We start from the raw sequence: 12533 nt of genomic DNA on the forward strand, positions 1-12533 counted from the left end.
ATTGTGAATTCAATACTTGCCCTATCATGCTACTCCACAGCATGACTGCTTTTGTTAACAAAAAGTACCTCATCACTATACCTTGTATAAAGCTTATATGTTTAGCATGTTTAATATAGTACTTTTTAATATTTATGTGTAAATGAGCGTATGCTGCTTTTTCATTTGCATCTGAATGCGTAACGGCTTTGCAATTCTGTTATTCATTGTATAATGCAATTGCAGATGCTGGGATTATTCTCCGTCTGCATGACACAACTGGGGCTAAACTTTAGCTGTTAGACAGACGGTCTCACAATAGACTCTCGAATACCATAGTACTGAGAGCAGTGCATGGTCAGGTCAATGACTGCAAGGTCATAATGACTGTAGCACATGTATGTCTAAATGTTTGTTCCTGAATTTCTCCTAGATGGCTGGTTCAATCTTGATGAAAATGAAGCCTATAAACTATTTAGGGGATCTAGATTCATAACATCTACTGTGATTTAGGCAAATATTTACTTTAAATAAAAAAGTGCCTTTTCTTTTCTACTTTATTTGCTTTTAGAAACTGTGGAATTATGGCTGGTTTACCCTGTAAAGTTGGATTTTTAACACCGTTCAAAATAATATTCAGTATTCATTTAGAAGTCATTAAGCTATTTAAGTGTATTTAAAGTGTATATATGTGTTTATAGGAAGATAATTTTTAAAGATCTATATAACAGTAGACATAAATATGAGCCATACCATGTACAGGATGGACATTTTGTCTTTTTTTATAAGTTATATGTTACTATTGCATTTGCAATAGTTCAGAATTGTTAGTAAATCAATATGTTTTCTTTAAAAGTCACAGCTGTAACTTTACTAAGTTTGCCAGGCGTGTCTATGTGTCTGCCTTTGACAATGGACAATAACATCCACAAGCTCATTCACTGTTATTATAAAAATAATAGCCACAGATTTAACATATAATTGTGTATAAAGAGCCATACACTGATGGCCATAGCTACTTAGTCTGTAACAGTAATCGTTAAGAGCAATGTGGCTGTGAGTACATTATAAAAAAAAACATGCAAAGGTAAAGGACATGAGCGACAAGCAAATGCATCCCATTAAACAAAACTGAGATACATATTTATAGAAATATTTATAGAAATAGGATGATGAGAAATGAGGAAGCATAAGCCAGTGCATGGGAGAGTCAGTAGGAGAAAGGAGAGTAAAGCATTCTTCATTCTCGTGGTGAAGGAATAGCAGATTAGTTGACTCACACAGTTTTCTGGGGCAGTGCTTCGGGACAAAGCCGAGATAGAAACACAACACACGGAGGCCAAAAGTCAGCCGTGCACAAAGATCACAGCAACCTACATTTCTATCCAGATCTTTTGATAGTGAGCAGGATGGGAAAATAAGTGGGCAAGAGCATTTTGTGTAAACACACACACAAGTAACCAATTATCCTTTCATTCATTGCTCTCCTAGTAGTCATATTATTTATAAGACCTGATCATTGTCTGTTGGGAAACAATGATCCTTTTATGTACATTTACTAAAATATGTCATGCTTATTTGCAGTATTGAAACTACTGAATGTCACATAAGTCTATCATACGGTGCCATTTCCACCAAGTCTGACAACATTCTGAATTAATGTTTTCAGTGTTTATCTGCGTTTTGTTTGTGGCTTTGATGTAAATTATATCTTTCTCTGCTGATAAGCACCTCGAGGCAAGACGCAGAAGCATCCAAATGACTGTGATGTGGATGATGACAAAGGCAGGGAAAAATGGAGATAGGCAGAAGCATACGGACAGGCAAATAATGGATAAAAAGCAATAATAGGGCAGGCAAAAGGCCAAAAAGAGCCCAAAACCAGATACCATAAGTCAGTAATGAAAGCCCACGTGCAGTGGTTGATAGCTCAGCCACCTGGAAGGAAGAGATTTTTTTTCCTACAAAAACATCATTAAAGAATAGCCTAAGACATATGACAGTTTATAAAACACCCACTTTACTTTTTGCAACCTTAGGTCACCCACAGGTCATGCGGTCGCCTTAGATTTGACACTAAATTTAATCTGTTTTTGTTCGCTCTTGAGTCCATCCTGTTGTGACATGAGGCTGGAGTCATTCCTTTACTTTCAGCAGGGGGCAGCAAATTCCAAAATACCATGACTGAAGAAGGTTGTGCCCCATGAAAATGAAAGTGAAAATGTGTGTTTTTGTGCTAATGCTTCTGCAGCCGACTACATGTTATGATTGACTTTGTGTGCATGCTTCTAAACATGCGCAATATACTCTCTTCTCAGAAATACATGCATGTGTGCATCTCTTTGCCATTATAGCCAATGTTGCACTTTATAACCTCACCATGCCTTATATGGCATCATGTAATAACAGGCATATTTCATTCTTGCACCTTCTCTCTCTCAGAAAAGCAGATAAAATACTTTTCAGCTCAACAACACTGAGGACATGCCTCTGCACATCTGTATTTTAAATGTGTGCATGCATGTGAGACATTTTCTGCATGCACCTGAGAGTTTGAATCATGACTTCTTGGGGTTTCACATACACAAAGCAAGCGAGCGTGAGTGTGCTAGATGGAAAGTGGGTAACCAGCAGAGGGATGAGCATGCTGAAAAAGTCAAGAAGCGAGAGATGGAGAGATGGATCACGTAGGGAAATAGAGATGGGAGGATCACGAAAGAGAGTAATCTACTGCGTAATAAAAAAATATGACACGGTAAATATGGTTTCTGTACTTGGTGAGGTGTGAGGGTAGAGAGGCTGGACAGAAAACTCTGAGGTCAGAAAAGGTTACATTGTTCATCTTGCTCTGTATTATAGAGCCACACACTGCTCCATATACCAACTGATGACAATATTTGTTTCCATTGTTGTGGGTTTCACACACAAAGCAAAGGAGCTGACCATTTCTGAAGAATGTATTCTGTAAATAAGCTAATAAACATCGACTTATGTCATTTATTCTGTATTAAAACAAACACACAAACGACATACTGAAAATAATAATGGATTGCATTTATAAAGCGCTTTTCGAGACCCTCAAAGCACTTTACAATTCCACTATTCATTCCCTCTCATATTCACACACTGGTGGAGTCAAGCTACAGTTGTAACCACAGCTGCCCTGGGGCACACTGACAGAAGCGAGGCTGCCATATCGCGCCATCGGCCCCTCTGGCCATCACCAGTAGGCGGTAGGTGAAGTGTCTTGCCCAAGGACACAACGACCGAGCCGGGCTCGAACCGGCAACCTTCCGATTACAAGACGAACTGCAAACTCTTGAGCCGCGAACGCCCGATAATAAGTTATTAATGAATCAAAGAAAGCATTTCTTTATATGTATTTGTTTGTTTTATCTCATTGTGTGTCAGGTTTCCTTCACTTGCTAGACAGTCGATGTCATCGATTTCATGGGTGATGATCAAATCATTCAAATAGTCAGTCAGTCAATATATCACTATACATTTGGACCAGGTCACTAAAGAATTAGAACTATGTCAATTTCTGTGCCAGAAAACCATAAACACTACTACATGTTCAAATACACAGAAATACACTCAACCTACTTGTGAACTTTGAAATGCTCTGAAATAATGAAATGAATTTAAGTTAAATTGTGCGTTGATTTCTACTGTAGTGCATTTATTCCTTCTCTGGGTGATCTATTAATTTCTACTCAGAGTCAGGGAAAGGCTATTGCACCGGAATTGGGAGTTTGACCCATATGCCAACATTTATTCCGTATACCATTATTTGTGTCAGGAGTTAAGTGTGTACTGTGTAGTTAAGAGGATGAGGGGACTGAGAAAGAGAGAGACATGGAGAAATAAATTGCATGGGTAAGGAATTCAATGAGATCTGCCTTGGCACCTTCTTTGAGTTGTCATGGGTCAAAGGAGAAGATGTCTGAAGATGCTCCAAGCATCTTTCTTTCTCGGTCCCACCATCCCTTTCCTCTTCAGTAAGCAGCAAACAGAGTGTAGCCTAAAATTCTCAGCATTATCATCTCTGATGCAATAGTGTTTATTATCCAAGGGGGTGATCCATTAGCAAGGATTGGCAGTACCCCATTTTTAGCTATTATTTATTTTAGATAGATTTTCATGCTATTAGCTAAACTGTGGAAAACACCCAGCAATAATCTCTAATCAGCTGTTTTGTCACAATCATTATTTTACAGTCTGATATGAATGACTTTTACAAAAGCTGAGCTGTGATCCTACCTGTGTGCAGCTAACAAGGATGAACAACCGTGAAATGAGCAAGTGGCTGCTGTAAAAGGTCAAACTCTGTGATGTGTGAATAAAAGGAAGGATCAGAGACTGGTCTAAAGCTTGGGGGAAAGTGTTGTTTTTCACGCCTGCTTGACATCTACATACAGTAAATTAAATTTTATTTGCCACTGAAAGCTTTTCATAGTCCATCTACAAATTTGTTTCATGTGAGGGGGATCTCCTTGCTATATTTTGTTTTTGTTTTTCATGTTTTACTTTGTAAGCCACTAAAAATACTATATAAAAGCAGTATTATGTGGCAAAAGTGCAAATGCACATGTGAATGTGAACTAAATCATTTGTGTCTGCTTAGTAGACTCAATGAGTGGTGTATGCCCATTGGGTAAGCACTGGTTTATGCAGTAATAGCTTTTGGCAGCTGTGTAATTTGTGTTTATTTGTCTCTGACCTTGGAAAATTCTTTTTTGCAGTGCAGGTGTCATTGGTAAAATCCACACATACGCACAGAGAAAACAATGAGAAATAAGCGCTGTTTGTACACAGCTACACCATTTCACACACCAAACATATAATCCACACATGCATATTCCCCAGTACACAGGTTACACATACATGTACAATGTGATGATAACTCATCATTCAGGGACCATTCTTTGACATTGTTTCCAATTTCACTTCAAGTAGTTGTCTGGTTGTCTCACTAGTTAGGTGGGGGCACCAGCTCTGTGTTATATTGAAATATTAGATAATGATGACTTCCTAATGAAAGTGAGTGAAATAGAGTCATCGTGACATGTGATGTCACATGTCCGAGAGTAGTTTCTGAGTAATCATGAACCAAAATTAATAATACTTTAATTGGCATTTGTTACTTAGTCAGTGGTTAAATTATGTGCCCAAAATTAAGTGAAATTGCCTTTCAATGACCTTTATTGTATTACTTTTAAAGAAGCTGGCCTTTTAATGCTGGTGTTGTCAATTTCAAAATATAGGCTGACATTTCAGCATTTTGATAATCCATGCAGATGTATTTAATGATGTCCATGTATCACTTTGTCTTTTTAGATTCCATTATTAAGCATTATGCAAATAATAAAATGTAGATGTATCTGCAGCATTTAAGTAGCATACACATAATGGATGAAATATTATAACTAGCAATATATATAACACATGAAACAATATGCAAATGATGTAACAAGAACATAACATCACATTCACAGGGAAATTATTAAATAAATGTAATATATATGATGAAGAAATGGGAGTGAGACAAAACATTTTTTTATAAATCCAATTTATTGAAAACAGCGCTTAAACTGAAACAGGCTGTTTTATAGCTTTTTTTTTTTTGTTGCTTTTTTGCCTGTCCCGTTTGGCTCTTTTGCCATCAGAATTGTTGTCTAAAGGCAAAGAAAGATGCCCAACGGATTTACTTTACCAAATTGACCATCCCAGCCTTGTCATAATGGTCCATTTGATTCACCTTTTATTGTTTATTTTATTTTCACTTACTGAACATGGGACAGACTTGACTGGGGAAAAGAAGGGGAGAAAGAAAGAGGGAAAGAGAAACAGCTGAGAAGAGGGACGGGGGAGAAGGGCAAAAACCAAAAACCAACAGAACGGGCAGAGAAAAAAAATGCATATATCAATCACCTGGGTCACCTGCTGAGAAAGAAAAAAGAAAACAAGCAGAAGAGAACAAGAGTAATAGAATAAACAACATCACAATGATATATGGGAATATGACAGTAAATACTAAATATTAAACATTATTGTGCAGCACATAAGATCAACAGAACACAGTGTGCTTTGAGGTAGGAGCCAAAAAGGGTGTAGTTTGTGGGTGTGATCACCCGTGTGTACACCTGTGAGCATGGACGCGCTTGTTTTTTGTTTTTTAAAAGGTTCCTTCATGTAATGATCTGCTAGAGGGTGTGGGGGGGCCACAGCCCCGTCCTCCAGGGCGTGAAGCAGGTGTGGAGGAGATCAAAACTCCAGACATCCAGAGGCCCCCAGAACACAAGAGACCAAGGAAGACCAACAGAGGGGCAGCCGCGCCACTGTCCCAGAAAGAGCTGAGGAGAGTCCCAGATGAGGGCTCACTCAGCAGCCGCGGAGCAGAAGCCAGGGGGAGTTGCAGTGACGCGCCCGTGAGCTCCGCCGGCAGCCAGCCGTGCCTGAGTGACCGAGCCCCAGGCCGAGAGGCCGGGGGCACCCCACCTCCGAAGTGGCCCGAGCAAGCCCCAGGCTCCAGGCCCCGATAAGCGGCCGCCAAGGAGTGAGCCGGTGTGTACCTGGACGCCCATCCCCGGACACAAAGAACCACCAACGCACCGACGTCTGAGGGAGTCCGCCACTGGCAGGGGAAGTGGTGGTAGGGGGAGATAGGCCTCCAAACCTTGGAGGGCCTGAGATGTCCCCAGAGAGGTGGCGCCTGACACCCAACCTGACATATAGACACAGACATACAGGCACACACAGATACAAACATCCATTCCCACCCTCATGCTCTCATATGCACTTACTCCACACTCAACCAGCGTGGAGACAGACATAAAGAGACGCTGTACACACGATCACACTCCCCAAGCGTACTCTAAGCCCCGGGTCTAGGTACCCTTGCCCCTGGAGGGGGGGGAACTGCACCCAGACCCAGGTGGTGTTACCCTTTTCCCTGCGGTGGGGGGAGGCAGACCGCCCCGACTCCGCAGCAGCAGGGAGGCCCCACACTCCAGACCGCAGTCGGACGGCCAACTCCTCCTCCTAGCCCCCCTGCTCCAGCAGGTCGCAGAGAACGGGGGTGAGAGAAGACTCCAAACCTCCCTCCACCCGCTCATTGTAATGTTGATGCATGTGTGTTCTAAGGTGCATTTAAAACCCAGGAGGGCATGGAGCTACCTGCCAGAGAGCAGCAGGTAAGCGCATGGTCCCTCCTGCTGGCCCTCAATGTCTACGTGTATTTAACATTGAGAGGTGGGCAACGACGCCAGGGGTGGGGTGTACACCCTGATGGTACTTTGGATTCCGTGTATCGTGCCCACCCCCAATGAGAGTGTGAGTAATGTGAATGTCTAAGTTGTGGGGTAAAATTGAGGCAGGGGCAGCCAGAAGGGGACGGGGGGGGGGGGGGGGGGGGGGGGTGGCCTCCTCTGCACCCTGGTGACATACCCCTACTCCAAGGTCCTGCATGTGTGGGTGGTTGTGATGGAGCGGGAAGAGGGAGGCAGCTGGAGATGGGGAGGGAAGGAAGGGAGGGGCAAGTGACCCCTCCCTGGGGCCAGCTCCCCCGCTGACCCCAGTAGGCACCCCCATACTCCGCGACCCACCAGGGAAAGGGGGCCCAGGCCCATCCAGACCGGGGCCCAGAGCAGCAGCGCCTCCCGGCCCCACAGAGCCCAGGACAGTCCACCCAACCCCACCACAGAGAAAACTGCACCCACCCCACCATCCACTCTTCTTCCAGACTACATAAGACAATAAACACCCAGGCTGAGATCTTCCTCCACCTCTCCTGTATCTCCCCCTCCTGTAGAGAGAGCCCCTGAGGAGAGGAAAGCTCCTGCAAGATTGACAATCTCCCCCACCAGTTGAAGAGCCCCCCAGGTGGCTCGATGCACCGGCGGCACCCTGCTCCAGGGCTGGGCCCCCATGCACCCACCCGCCCACAACCCCAGCAACACACCAACCAGGACCCAAGCCCCCGAGGCCCGGCCCGGGCCCCAGCCCAGAGACGGAGCGCCCCCAGAACCTCACGCCCATCCCGGACCCACCCAGGGGCAGCCAGGCTACCAGGTCAGTAACCCACGTCCGTCAGCACAGACCCTCCCCTAGTCCCGCTGCACGCAGCCGCGAGGAAACAGTCACCTGAGAGCCAACAGAGCCCCTAACCGGACATGACCGCTACCCCGGGTTGAGCCCCCCAAGGAAAATGCCTCCGGGGAACCCCCCGACGCCCTAAGCCTGTCCCTACCCCCACACCAATCACAACAGTGAAGGCGGGACCAAACTATGACCCCCCCACCCCCACTAGGTGATGGAGCTGATCAAAGGAGCCCAGAGCAATTGATCTGATGTGGTGGCAGAGGCTGTATCAAGACTAATGTAATCTAATAGATAATTTCTATATTGGTTAGAATTAAGATTATTTTTATTTTTCCAGTTCATGAGGACTGTTTTCTTGGCTATGCATAGGGCAGTGAAAACCATATGGGCGATATTCTTTTCTGAAGTGACATTATCTAAGCTGCCCAACAAACACACTAAGGGGGAAGTTGGAATGTTACATTTCAGACACATGTTGAAGATTTACTTGGAACCTTGTTAAGATCCAACCATGCAAAATATGATTGTTTGCCATTTTTCAAGTGGTCTTAAACATTTGATCAGGACTGTATATATACATTCATATGTTACAATCATTCTAGTAATGATTCACTGTGTGACATACTTTGATTCTAATAACTGTGTGTAACTACAGTGGTGTATAATTCTTACACCACTGTAGAGAACTGTCTAGTTTTGCTGCTCCTTCATTTCCCTCATGACACTTTTTTGTCACAGATCAAAACAATCAATTCTGTCTTGCTTGTTTTACCACCTGTCAGTGTTTAAATGACATCTATGTGGGTGTCACATGTGATCAATGGTGACAAAAGAAAGCTATTACGTTCCCAAAAGTAAAAAAGGTACATCTGTGTTGATGTACCGTAAACACAATTGCACTTATACATTCACAGTGTCACACCTGTATGTGTATCAAATGTATATGCAATGTTTTACTTGGTGCACACAACATGCATATCTACACAATCCATGCACCACATTCACTATTCTGACTAACTTCTACTATAAGCTTAGGTGAGTGAGTCCTAGGCTTTCCCTGCACTGATTTTCTGTATGCAATGATGTCTTAACAGGAAAAGGATTAAAATCAGAAGTTTTGTATTCTATGATCATTTGTTATTTTTCCATCAAGGTGCATATGGTAACAATTAGAAATCAAGCATAGCACATAATTATTATTACATCATTAGTTAATATTTAAACAACAATTATTACACAGATCATGCATTTATACTAATAAAAAACAGATAAAGATATAGTTGGGTCTTTTATGATGTTTGTGTTGACTGCTGCATATTTGTTTTATTATTTTTATGTTTATTGTTTCCTACCTATCTGAACAAATGAATGTTACAAAAGCCATTTTAAGAAAATGCAGTCTAATAAAGCTGAACTGCATTCTGCACAAACATTGCTCTTTAATGAGTCTAAAAAGATTTACAGCTGCAACATATCACAATAATATACATTTTAAAAGACAAGTTTGCAGATGAAGGACGTGGACTGAATTTAAGGCAGCCATATAACATTTATATCACGAGCCTGATAGAAGTACGACCCAGCCGATGGCCTCTTATCGTCTGTCTCTTATCTTCTTAGGAGCTCTGAAACCTCTTAGATGGTTGAAAAACATCAAGCTTGTGATTTAATCCTGAATAATATTTGAATAATATCAGTAATATCGGGCACACTAAGAGACTGTTTGAATTTGCTATTCTGAATTGCATTGAGATAAAATAATAACTTTATATATGCGTACATGCATACCTTTCTTTACAACTGTAACATTTCCCAATGACATTTTAAATATGGTGAAACCTCTTCAGTCAACTCCTTACTCCTGAATTGCTTTTTTATTGTGATGCTCCTCCCTCCAGTCCCCACGAGGAACACAAAGAAGCTTAAAGCATAAAGTCTTCACTCCCAAATGTTAATGCTTTCTACTTGGTTATGTTAGTCTATACCACCAAGTGAAATGTTTAAACATACCAAGCAAGCAGTAAATCACATGTAAAAACACTACCAGCACAATCAGTTATCTATATCTGTCATTTATCATAATAATATTATTATTACAGCGGCATAACATTAATTTGTACATCATCTTCATGACAGTGAAGTTGTGATTTTCTTTTCAGGCGCAGCATATGCAAAGAAGTAGTGCAACTTGACCAGTTTCTTCACCTGAGAACCAGAACGTTCCTATTTTGAACCTTGTGGTCAGATAACCCGAAGCTTAGATCTATGGAGGCCAGCATCAGCGGGATTAGAGCAGCGTAAAGCTCAGCCCCGAGGTGAATTCTTAACTTTTTGAAATTGTATGAGCCACTGACTAATAGCCACCTCTCAAGCTTATTTTGTGTTTTATCTAACTGCACCTTGACAGCTATAATAGAAAAACACATCCACAGCTTTTACATCAAACACCAACAGACAGCAAATGCGCAGTTTCATTATTTGCATCTGCACTATATTTGTTTGACCGCGGCAGTGCGTGGTATGTTTGAGACCAAGAGCTGTTACTCTCCTTTTTCACACTTTTCTCTTACTATAACTATGGTACAAGTTAATCTTGGTTTCATCTGTCCAAATATTTTTTTCCAGATATCGTTTAGATGCTTTTTGACCTTCTTGTTCGTGTGCTTGAGTATAACCAGTGGTTTGCACCTTGTCTTCTGTGGACTTTCAGGCCTTTAGTTGTTGCTGAGCTGTTTATTTAGATTTATCAACCTAATGAAAAAGCTGTAACTCATAAATTCTGTACTTTATATCTATTTCAGATATTATGTCTGCTTCATATGTCACGAATAATAAAGGAATTTAGCACAAAGCTTTTGTAAAACACATCTAATTACATCTAAAAGTCTGCACTCCAATCGCATCTTAATTGTTTGAATATGCTTAGTACTGAAGAGGATATTCACCAACACATGTCCAGTGCCCTAAACACTTTTTGTTGTTCTGTTTAATAAACTTTAATTAAGTCACACTGATGCTGGTAGCAACACACACACACATATACACGCACACACACAAAGAAAACGTGTTGGGTTTGTCATTTCTTGTCTCTTAGAATCATTTAAGCTCTGGGGCCTTTGTAGAGGACACAGCTATCATCAAAAGGATTGACTCTGTATTTGGCCAGGTGATGATGATGGTTGAGGAGGAGGAGGAGGAGGAGAAGAAGAAGAGAACTAGAGAGCTAGACAGATGATGAGAAAGATGGAGCGAGAGATATGTCATAAAGATGTCTGTCCAAAAACACTGCTGGCGATACTAAAATGAGACTCCCCATCATGGTTGTGACCTCTTGTCCCTGCTGTACCAGAAGCCATAAAATTAGATTGTTAAGGCTTCTTTTGGAACTCTTATGGCCAATTCTAATTCTTACTCTTATCTGTTGCTACAGATAGATTTTAATGAGACGTTGAGTATTAAGTTCATACCACAGAGAGAGAGTGAACATCACAGGGAGGATAGACAAAATGTTACAGGAAAAACATAATAAACCATAAAATGTGATATAGTACCACTAAGTGTTTTGACCATGTTCTCACATAAAATGGTGCTTAATGTTTATTTTGAATGTCCATTTTTGATTTGTATGTTAGTGTTAATACCCACAGGAAACCTCCAAAATCAGAATTCTTAATAATGACTAACCTAATGACTATAGGCCTTACTCAACCCAGTCAAGATGGGTTGGTAACCATAATTCCCACATTTGACTTTTGTCCTTTTGGATAATAAATGTCGTCATGTTTTCCTATAATACATGTGTGAGACATATTTTGATTTCCCAAGTTATTGCCAATAATGTGCTTAGATTCTAGTAACCTTGATGGTTAATGGGCAAATTGCAAAGGAGTAAATCATTAATCTTAAGTTGCAGTTAGGATTCATGTGGCAGGCACCTTCTGTAATTTTAAGATTAGACTTACAACTTTCCATTTTGATAAGTTTACAGTTAGGGCTCGATCAGGTGACCTTGAAGCATCTCTTAGTCATACCACACTTGGTTCAGGCTGCTGAAGCTCTTCCAATGATGAACTGAACATTTTTCTCCCACTCCCCATGGGCTTATACAACACCTGTCCTCCCATAGTTGTGTTTTGCCCTGTCTTCCTATGCTTTCCTCTATTTTTATATTGCTCTTTCCCCTCATTGCCCAACCAGTCTGGACACATGGCTGCACCTTCATGAGCCTGTTTCTGCAAAAGGTTGTTAAAAAGGAGTCTTTTCTTCCCACTATCACCTAATTGTTGGGGTTTTCCATCTTATATCACAGGGGTTTTACCCTGCAATATAAATTGCCTTGAGGTGACTGTTGTGATTTGAAACTATATGAATACATTTGAATTGAAATGAACTGAACTAAATATTTGCTCCAAATGTAATGAAATTCCCTCCAGCCATTTAAGAGATGCAAG

This window comes from Copadichromis virginalis, linkage group LG5, assembly GCF_057382275.1.
Source record: "Copadichromis virginalis isolate Kocher_CV1m ecotype Utaka linkage group LG5, C_Virginalis_male_GT1.1, whole genome shotgun sequence".
NCBI lineage: Eukaryota > Metazoa > Chordata > Actinopteri > Cichliformes > Cichlidae > Copadichromis > Copadichromis virginalis.